This window comes from Schistocerca nitens, chromosome 9 (assembly GCF_023898315.1).
Source record: "Schistocerca nitens isolate TAMUIC-IGC-003100 chromosome 9, iqSchNite1.1, whole genome shotgun sequence".
NCBI lineage: Eukaryota > Metazoa > Arthropoda > Insecta > Orthoptera > Acrididae > Schistocerca > Schistocerca nitens.
Window position 1 is genome coordinate 95366657 of NC_064622.1, and position 11830 is coordinate 95378486.

The window sequence follows — 11830 nt, forward strand, 5'->3', positions numbered from 1 at the left end:
TATTTTCAGACAATTATTATCTGTCCGTCCGTCCGATGCGAGGTACTGTGCCGTAGTATGGGGACGCTACACCTAAACAAACATCGAAACACACGACGTCAGTCGACTACAGCCCACGGATGAGAGAGTATTCCTGCTAACGAGGCTCCCTGGCTGGCAGTTGACTGTTCGCTACTTTGGACAAGAGTGCATTAAATACGTGACATGTATTCCGTGGGCAATATGAATCCAGCAAATATAGCTCGCGAGTTCAATAACAGGGTCAATGAATACCGGAGAGGCACGTCCTTTCGTCTACTAATTGCAGGCTTTTGCGGTGCGGTCGCAAAACACAGACACTAAACTTATTACAGTGAACAGAGACGTCTATGAACGAACGGACAGATCATTGTTGTTGTTGTTGTGGTCTTCAGTCCTGAGACTGGTTTGATGCAGCTCTCCATGCTACTCTATCCTGTGCAAGCTTCTTCATCTCCCAGTACCTACTGCAACCTACATCCTTCTGAATCTGCTTAGTGTATTCATCTCTTGGTCTCCCTCTACGATTTTTACCCTCCACGCTGCCCTCCAATGCTAAATTTGTGATCCCTTGATGCCTCAAAACATGTCCTACCAACCGATCCCTTCTTCTAGTCAAGTTGTGCCACAAACTTCTCTTCTCCCCAATCCTATTCAACACCTCCTCATTAGTTATGTGATCTACCCATCTAATGTTCAGCATTCTTCTGTAGCACCACATTTCGAAAGCTTCTATTCTCTTCTTGTCCAAACTAGTTATCGTCCATGTTTCACTTCCATACATGGCTACACTCCATACAAATACTTTCAGAAACGACTTCCTGACACTTAAGTCTATACTCGACGTTAACAAATTTCTCTTCTTCAGAAACGATTTCCTTGCCATTGCCAGTCTACATTCTATATCCTCTCTACATCGACCATCATCAGTTATTTTACTCCCTAAATAGCAAAACTCCTTTACTACTTTAAGTGTCTCATTTCCTAATCAAATTCCCTCAGCATCACCCGATTTAATTTGACTACATTCCATTATCCTCGTTTTGCTTTTGTTGATGTTCATCTTAGATCCTCCTTTCAAGAGACTATCCATTCCGTTCAACTGCTCTTCCAAGTCCTTAGCTGTCTCTGACAGAATTACAATGTCATCGGCGAATCTCAAAGTTTTTACTTCTTCTCCATGAATTTTAATACCTACTCCGAACTTTTCTTTTGCTTCCTTTACTGCTTGCTCAGTATACAGATTGAATAACATCGGGGAGAGGCTACAACCCTGTCTCACTCCTTTCCCAACCACTGCTTCCCATTCATGCCCTTCGACTCTTATAACTGAAAGTAGGCTGTTTAGGTTTTTTTATTGGTAACGCCACCTCTGTATGAAAATCACTGGCTGTGCTGTGTGCAGTCTGTGGCTGCTTTGCATTGTTGTAATACTCGCCATTGTAGTGCTAGGCAGCTGGCTGTGAACAGCGCGTAGCGTTGCGCAGTTGGAGGTGAGCCGCCAGCAGTGGTGGATGTGGGGAGAGAGATGGCGGAGTTTTGAAATTTGTCTTGAACTGCTATATATATATATATATATATATATATATATATATATATATATATATATATATATATATATGATGATATCAAGGTAAATACATTGTTTGTTCTCTATTAATATCTTTCATTTGCTAACTATCCCTATCAGTAGTTAGTGCCTTCCATAGTTTGAATCTTTTATTTAGCTGGCAGTAGTGTCGCTCGCTGTATTGCAGTAGTGGGAGTAACCAAGATTTTTGTGAGGTAAGTGATTTGTGAAAAGTACTGGTTAATGTTAGTCAGGGCCATTCTCTTGTAGAGATTATTTAAAGTCAGATTGTGTTGCTGTCAGTTTAAGCACAGTTCTGTATAATTGTTCTAAGGGGACGTTTCATATGTCGACCCTTAGCCGAGGATACCCCACTGGAATCTTCTGATTTTTTCTTGTAGTTTGTGTAATTAGTGTAGCTTTTGTTTATTGCTAGCGCGTAATTGTAGAGAATTTCCTTTGTCGTTGCAGTCTTTCATTGTCGTACAGTAAAACAGGTGTGGCACGCATGTAGATTTGCACCAAGTATTTCGCAGCTGCAATTAACTACATATTATTTTCAGTGCTATGTTAATGTGTTCTCTTATTTTTGCTCTTCAAATTGTGCTTTTCTGTGTTATCGTGTGAAATATTGTGACAATAATGGCGTGTGAAAAACGTAACACTAGGCTCCAAAGTAAACTGAGAAATGACAGCGAAGACGAAAGCAGTGTGTTAGCGCCACCGAGTAATGAATTAACTGATGTTCAAAGTAATAATTTGGTAATTGTGCATAGGGAAATGGAGCGGGCGGCAAACAATGGCGTAGACAGTGAAACAATTAGTGAGCAGGGAAGCATTATCGATCGGTCGGTCGGCAACAGCTCGCCTCAGGAATCCGAAATAACAGGACACAATTTCGCAAATACTGTAGATTCAGGTTCTGGGTCATCACCGTTTTCTCAAATGAGTCAAGACACAATTTCTGCTTGTCAAAATGTGAATGTTGCCGGTGAAAATGCACTGCCAAAAAGCACAGAGAAACAGATTCCAGACACTAATACATTATTATTGCAATTAATGCAACAAATGGAACAAAATCAGAGACAAACACAGCAACAGTTAGACACAATGGAACAAAATCAGAGACAAACACAGCAAAAGCTTCAAAAGTTAGACTCATTGGAACAAACTCTTGAACAAACACGTTGAAATGCATTGTTATAGTGAACAGACTACACAGTGTGGCATTTGTACATTCTTGCTTGTTAGTTGCACGATTATGTAACGACTATCAGGCTTACATACTTAGGACACATACTGGTACTGCTAATGAGATTTTAATGCAACATTTTGGTTTACTTGAAAATACATTCTGGATTTAAAGTACTTTCTGTGAGATACCAGTCGACACAGTGGTTAGTTTATGTGACAACTACACGGTTTTATCACGACGCTACTAATGAGTGACAATTTGCAATGTTGCTTTTGCGGTGTTTCTGTTTTAGATCTGCAAAGTTTTTCTGCATTATTTTGGAAAGTAAAACATGTTTTAATAGTATCTTTTGTGGTATAGCAACAATGAGACAGCCTTTTTCGTGGCACAACAATAAGTTACTGTACAGTACTTTCGTCATCACGCCAATAAGCATAATAACTACGATATCTATACGCAAAGCATTTCACTTTTGTTTATCATGAGGTAAGTACATTGACTTCTACAGAACTTAGCTTTCGGAGGACGATAACTACGACACTTCCACAGAGATTATCTTACAACAAGACACACAGTTTAGCGCTACAGTACACGCATTTGAGTGATTAATTTTGTACTTAAAACATTTATTTTTAAAGATATTTGAAGTACAATGATACAAAGGTATTCCGTGATACGTTTCATTCCATTGCTGTAATCTGTAACACCTGAGGGTATTATTCATTTATCCTCAGGGGGGTACACGCCTACTTTGTGTACCATGTGTTTGGCAAGCACAAGGACCCCTAGCTAATATGGTATTTGCTTATACAACTTTACACATCGGTACCATATTTCTCTAACACAGAATTACACAGCTATCTGATCATTTAACTGAGAGATAAACATTTTTTTTTACTACATCAGTGACACATGTTTACGCAATTTCACAGTTGGGTAATTTCACACTTATGAAATTGTATTTTGTCTGTACTTTGTGAACTGTTCATATTTTTTCAGAACCATTGTGATACTATGAGAGCTTTGAATGATGTATTTGGTAAGGGAGCATGATTTTAAAGTACATTTGAGGTAGATGACACTTTTGACATGAGCAGAGAATTTTTTTAGGTTTTGAAATTATTGGAGGAAGCTACAACGTTTGCAAGATTTGACTGAGGTGTTATGATATTATTACGATGACGATGTGTATTATGCTATTGAGGTATGTTTATGATCAATAAGCTGATGCTATATAAGAAATGTGATTACGTGTTTATATGTATATGAATAATGAATAGAAGTTAGGGACTATGGTTTGTGAAGAAGGTTGTTGGAAACCAAGAATCGTACTTTAAGAGTTATGAAATGTGTGTATATGCGTGAATGTATCACAATGCTGGCGAAAATTTTTTGGACGCTGTTATATTTATAGGATTTTGTTTCTACAGATTTGTAACCCAAATTCTTGACCTGTAAAATATTTTTATATGAGACTGTCACTGTAGCGGAAACTGGTGTCGTAAATATTTCGGTAAGAAAGTTCAGTGACCACCTGCACATAATGCGTCGTGGGCACCCAGCTGAGCGGCCAGGTGTGCCAGACACCTGGAGAAAAAGCCATTATTGCGAGCCCTTTTCAGCGGCACAGGTAGAAAAAAAAAGGGGGGGCCATTAACCTCGCTTCTGACATTCCTTTGTAGAAAGCATCGCAAAAACGATGCGGTCGAACTTGAAAACATATGATTACACTGTGGAGCTCTTAATTTACGATATTTACTGAAATGCCTAATGAAATGACGAGAAATATTTTACATCTGCACACCTGATTATGACAAGCATCTTTCTACCAGAATTGAGAGAATTTCTACTAACTTATGAAATGTCACATGACTATTGAATGATATTTTTATGCTTCGCTTTTCATAGTTGCTTATTTCATTTGATATCTAGTTTCAAGCTGTGTTGCAGCATTGCTTTTATAAAATAAAATGCATTTGCTAATGTGAAAACTTTCTGTCAACAGATCTATTAAATAATAATTTTGTAATCCACATTCTTAAAAAAAAGGAGCACTTGGAAAGGAAAGAACAATAAGAAGGGACTAGTAACAGTAACTGCACACATAATTTTCTTTTCGAGTACTTGGTAATTTTTGTAGAATTAGTTTTTGTGGTGCACCACTTTAATTACTTAGACATTAAGATGTGATTATACATTTCCCTTATCTGCATTGTTATCTTTAGTGTACTATTTTTTCTGCTTGAGCTATGTCATGTTTAGGTATAAGATATTTCATTTTCTGCTTCTGCTTGCCAGGCATAGTGCTATTAAATTTCACTTTGTATTACTCTGTTAATCTAGTTATGCTACTGATTTATTTTTCTTGTTTGCTGCACAGTGCCTTATATTAGTTGTAATATTGCAGTTGCTTTGCCTATTTAAATTTTTTGTCATTGATGTTTATGTTAATTGTTTTGTGCTGCTGCATTGCCTCGTCCCTTAGTTTAGCATCTGAGCTCAGTAGATTTAAGTTAGCTTAAGAGGGGGTAGACTATATAAGAAACTAACTATGATGAATTGGAAGAAATGCACTGAGAGGCTATACGAGAAAAGTACAGAAAGCAGGTATAGATAGGACTTTTTGGAAATAATGAAGAACGAAGGGAGATCTCTGAGAAGTAAAGAAAGTTTTGTTTGCAAAATACTGCAGTAAAAGAAACCCTGTCGTTTCCTTGTGTTATCCCACTATGTGTTTGTGTTCCCTTGTGTATTTGTGTTTTTCCTGTCTTTGTGTGTTTAGCTGATGTTGTTATGTTGTAGAATTTTTCTAATACCATGTTATTTACCTTGTAAATAAGCTTAGACATTATTTATTCTGTTTTGTTTTAATGCTCATGTGTGAAGTTGATGTTTCGAAAGTTATTCTGATCTTTTATGTATGTACTCATGTCATAATTCCTGTAACACTGACGTATATGTTATTTCGATTCTTTTGTAAAGCCTGTATTACAAATGTTCTCTGTATTGTTATGTTCTTTAATGATGTATTTTGTACCTTTGTAATTGTATTCTTATGTTATAAAATTGTAATTGACACCAGGTCATCAAATTAAGTAACTTGTAAGTTCCATTTCACTGCACACGTTTCTGTTGGTCATAGTATATGGACAATATGTGAGAAGTAGGGACTGTTAGTGTTTGCACGTGTGTTAATAATTCAGCAAGGGACTGGATAACAGCATTGCTGGTTCTAAGGACAATTCCAAAAACTCTGTGAGTGCACAAGTGGTGGTTATGGACTTGCTATATTATCCGCAAGACTCTTCAATGGTGATTGTGCACCTGCGCAGTCACAACAGATGGCTGCTGGCCATCTCTACAAGGACTGTAGTGGGTCTGCACCTCTGGTGGCCCACCAGTACCATTATCTCTACAAGGACTACAGTGGGTCTGCATATTTGATGTCTCACCAGTACCATTATTTCTGCAAGGACTGCAGTGGGTCTGCGCCTCTGGTGGCCCACCAATACCGTAATCTCTACCAGGACTAAGTGGGTCTGCTCTGTGATGACCTACCAAACGATATTCTTCAAAACTTCGATTGACTCCGCTGTGGGTTTGCTCTGTTGTGGCCCATGACCTGTCTGCATGCCGAGAGTCAGTACTGTCTTTCCGTTGGAAGGACAACGCTACTTCTTCAAGATTGCATGGAAATCCACTACTTCCGTGTGCATTTTCTTTTACTGCTCAGACTTTGAGAAAAACACTGCAATGTGATGAATGATCAGGACTGTCTTTATGGACTGTGAGAAAATTTTAGCTTTTGACCAACATTGTATCAATAAGTGTGTGCATTTGATTTCTTTGTTATTGTACTTATGAAAAATTTTTTCAAATCTGTATTGGCCACTGCCCAAACCAATTTGTAAAATTTTTTGTGGGGAGCATGGGGGCTATGTAAGTAGGCTGTTTAGGTTTTTTTATTGGTAACGCCACCTCTGTATGAAAATCACTGGCTGTGCTGTGTGCAGTCTGTGGCTGCTTTGCATTGTTGTAATACTCGCCATTGTAGTGCTAGGCAGCTGGCTGTGAACAGTGCGTAGCATTGCGCAGTTGGAGGTGAGCCGCCAGCAGTGGTGGATGTGGGGAGAGAGATGGCGGAGTTTTGAAATTTGGCTTGAACTGCTATATATATATATATATATATATATATATATATATATATATATATATATATATATATATATATGATGATATCAAGGTAAATACATTGTTTGTTCTCTATTAATATCTTTCATTTGCTAACTATCCCTATCAGTAGTTAGTGCCTTCCATAGTTTGAATCTTTTATTTAGCTGGCAGTAGTGTCGCTCGCTGTATTGCAGTAGTGGGAGTAACCAAGATTTTTGTGAGGTAAGTGATTTGTGAAAAGTACAGGTTAATGTTAGTCAGGGCCATTCTCTTGTAGAGATTATTTAAAGTCAGATTGCGTTGCTGTCAGTTTAAGCACAGTCCTGTATAACTGTTCAAAGGGGAAGTTTCATAACTGCCATCTGGTTTCTGTACAAATTGTAAATAGCCTTTCGCTCCCTGTATTTTACCCCTGCCACCTTCAGAATTTGTAAGAGAGTATTCCAGTTAACATTATCAAAAGCTTTATCTAAGTCTACAAATGCTAGAAACGTAGGTTTGCCTTTTCTTAATCTTTCTTCTAAGATACGTCGTAAGGTTAGTATTGCCTCACGTGTTCCAACATTTCTACGGAATCCAAACTGATCTTCCCCGAGGTCAGCTTCTACCAGTTTTTCCATTCGTCTGTAAAGAATTCGCGTTAGTATTTTGCAGCTGTGACTTATTAAACTGATAGTTCGGTAATTTTCACATCTGTCAACACCTGCTTTCTTTGGGATTGGAATTATTATATTCGTCTTGAAGTCTGAGGGTATTTCGCCTGTCTCATACATCTTGAGAGTTTTGTCATGACTGGCTATCCCAAGGCTGTAAGTAGTTCTAATGGAATGTTGTCTACTCCCGGGGCCTTGTTTTGACTCAGGTCTTTCAGTGCTCTGTCGAACTTTTCACGCTGTATCTTATCTCCCATTTCTTCTTCATCTACATCCTCTTCCATTTCCATAATATTGTCCTCAAGCACATCGCCCTTGTATAAACCCTCTATATACTCCTTCCACCTTTCTGCCTTCCCTTCTTTGGAGTTCTTGATATTCATACAAGTGGTTCTCTTCTCTCCAAAGGTCTCTTTAATTTTCCTGTAGGCAGTATCTATCTTACCCCTAGTGAGACAAGCCTCTACATCCTTACATTTGTCCTCTAGCCATCATAACTTTGCGAAAATAAAGAATGTTAACTTTTCACTCGAGGGAAGACTTGAACCAAGGACCTCTTGCTCCACAGCTGCTCACACTAACCACGAGACCACGGCGGTCTAAGTTCATTTAATCCTTTATGTTGCCTATGTTGCACATGGACTACTCAGTCTGTATATTTTGCTTGTTTTTTTCATAGTTCCACACTTCTTCCTGTTTTCTCGATTGATCAGTTTTTCAAGGCCTATCCACTGTGGCAACTTATAATAAAATCTGAGGAGGGGGCGATGGGGAGGTTCCCTTGTCAGGTGCACGCTCAGAATATCTGACATGCCACATATTGCTCTGCACGTTCGGAAAGACTCCCGAACGTGCTGTTCCACGCTAAAGCTGTCGGCACACGGACCGTGCAACCGAACGTTGAGCGTTGAGCTCGCCAAGTTTCTGACGTCATAGCGTGGAATAGCCCGCTCGGGAGTCTTTCTGAACGTGCAGAGCAGTATGTGGCATGTCAGATATCCTGAGCATGCGTCTGAGCGTTGACCAATGAGATGGCACAACGCCACCTACGTCACAATCACGCCGTCTCCCTGCAGTACAGAGTTGTGAGGCGCCGTATTGGCATTCATTTCAAGCCTATATGTATATGTGCCGTTTCTGAGCACCAGAAAATTGAGAATCACTGGAAAACCCGTTGTTAACTGTGTGATTCGTTCCAAAAAAATAATGAGAAACATCAGATCCATGGCAAAAGAATTACCTATTGTAACTTGCGTATTATGAGAGCAGGCTATTTGAAGGCAGCACTGAAGATCCACGCAAAACGCATTTTTCTTGGTACAATTTGTTATAATTAAATTTCAGTTAGTAACATATCTACGATTAAGGTTTTCAGCAAGGGGTAACATAATATTTTTACTTGTCCGAAGTGATATTGGTTTAGCATAATGAGTAGCGTCACTGATTTATATATTTGTATGTTGGGGCTGTGGTTTGCGTCTTGATATTAACAATTTTTTTTTCTTACATTCGCGTTATTATTGGGTTCTGATACTCTATTATTTGTTTAATGTAAGTATATAATATAATATTTGATATTATGTAAATATAAGTTGACCTGTTTTTGAGGGGTGACTTTGTTCGATTGGATTAATCTACAGGACAGCTTGTGCTACTTGTATAAAGATATTTTGCTCCTTTTTCTCTTACGTTTCGGAATTCACATGTTGCAAAGATTCTGCTACTAGGAACAGTGATCAAGTAAGACTGACCTTGGGTTTTATTAAAATGTGGAAATGATGACACGAGACCACCGATCGGTAAATCCGTTGTAGAACGAGGGCAGATTTTTATGGCCCGGCGCCTTGGAATTAGCATCTCGGAAAGGGCGTGTTTGTCACGATAATCTGTGGCAAGTTTCTCGTTCGGAAATTCCCGTTAGAGACTTCTCGGACTTGCTGAGGGAGATGAGTACAAAATATTTTCAGTTGACACCCATGCCTCAAAACGAACCGTCTCCGTTCTACAACGGTTTCAATACAGATGTTTAACGCATCCACCTCTGCTTGAGGAATTGAGTTAGGCGTGACGCAGTACAGTTATTAGGTAATAATTTGAAAGGAAACATAACAAACACTCAGTCATTCTAAGATTTATTATACACTACTGGCCATTAAAATTGCTACACCACGAAGATGACGTGCTACACACGCGAAATTTAACCGAGAGGGAGAAGATGCTCTAATATGCAAATGATTAGCTCTTCAGAGCATTCACACAAGATTGGCGCCGGTGGCGACACCTTCAACGTGCTGACATGAGGAAAGTTTCCAACCGATTTCTCATACACAAACAGCAGTTGACCGGCGTTGCCTTGTGAAACGTTGTTGTGATGCCTCGTGTAAGGAGGAGAAATGCGTACCAGCACGTTTCCGATTTTGATAAAGTTCCGATTGTAGCCTATAGCGATTGCGGTATATCGTATCGCGACATTGCTACTCGCGTTGGTCGAGATTCAATGACCGTTAGCAGAATATGGAATCGGTGGGTTCAGGAGATTAATACGGAACACCGTGCTGGGTCCCAACGGCCTCGTATCACTAGCAGTCGAGATGACAGGCATCTTATCCGCATGGCTGTAACGGATCGTGTAGCCACGTCTCGATACCTGAGTGAACAGATGGGGACGTTTGCAATACAACAACCATCTGCACGAACAGTTCGACGACGTTTGCAGCAGCATGGACTATCAGCTCGGAGACCATGGCTGCGGTTACTCTTGACGCTGCATCACAGACAGGAGCGCCTGCGATGGTGTACTCAACGACGAACCTGGGTGCACGAATGGCAAAACGTCATTTTTTCGGATGAATCCAGGTTCTGTTTACAGCATCATGATGGTCGCATCCGTGTTTGGCGACATCGCGGTGAACGCACATTGGAAGCGTGTATTCGTCATCGCCATAGTGGTGTATCACCCGGCGTGATGGTATGGGGTGCCATTGGTTACACGTCTCGGTAAGTTCTTGTTCGCGTTGACGGCACTCTGAACAGTGGACGTTACATTTTACATGTTTTATGACCCGTGGCTTTACCCTTCATTCGATCCCTGCGAAACCCTACATTTAAGCAGGATAATACACGACCGCATGTTGCAGGTCCTCTACGTGCCTTTCTGGATACAGAAAATGTTCGACTGCTGCCCTGGCCAGCACATTCTCCAGATCTCTCACCAACTGAAAACGTCTGGTCAATGATGCCCGAGCAACTGGCTCGTCACAATACGCCAGTCACGACTCTTGATGAACTGTGGTATCGTGTTGAAGCTGCATGGGCAGCTGTACCTGTACACGCCATCCAAGCTCTGTTTGACTCAATGCCCAGGCGTATCAAGGCCGTTATTACGGTGGATGTTCTGGGTACTGATTGCTCAGGATCTATGCACCCAAATTGCGTGTAAATGTAATCACATGTCGGTTCTAGCATAAAATATTTGTCCAATGAACACCCGTTTATCATCTGCATTTCTTCTGCGTGTAGCTACTGTAATGGCTAGTAGTGTAATAGACCTTACCACTTTGACAGTAACAGAGGAGTCACCTGCACACGTTATTATTGCGTCACTTCTCTTCAAATTAAAAACACTCCGTCTTTAGGCCACAATTGGCCATCCGACCGCCGTGTCATCCTCAGATGAGGATGCGAATAGGAGTGCCGTGTGGTCAGCACACCGCTCTCCCGGTCTCACGATGGTTTTCTTAGACCGAAGCCGCTATTATTCGGTCGAGTAGCTCCTCAATTTGCATCACAAGGCTGAGTGCACCCCGAAAAATGGCAATAGCGCATGGCGGCCCAGATGGTCACCCATCCAAGTGCCAGCCACGCCCGACAGTGCTTAACTTCGGTGATCTGACGGGAACCGGTGTATCCACTGCGGCAAGGCCGTTGCCTTCTCTTCAAATTAACCTTCATTAGTAACCATGGCATCGTCTACACTGTGAATAGTTGCTTCAAGGTCACTATTTACTTCACATCAGTGAAACTAACGTACTGAAGTAGCCGACAGCAATGTGCCAGCAAGGAAGCTTCGATATAAGCGTACAGTTAGTCATTAACAGTTTTGTAGTACTGGCGTACACACAGTCCTGCATAGGCCGTGGTTTCCATCTGCAACGAGGTTGTGTAGTCGCGTCGTAGCCAGAGCACTTGCGCCCGCGTCATTTGATAGCCACTCCTATTGGA

General features: G+C 40.6%; 1 pseudogene; it reads right to left on the reverse strand.

Moving 5' to 3' along the window:
• Positions 1–11420: 11420 nt before the first annotated feature.
• LOC126204543 (5S ribosomal RNA) lies at positions 11421–11538 on the reverse strand (annotated as a pseudogene).
• Positions 11539–11830: the final 292 nt, after the last annotated feature.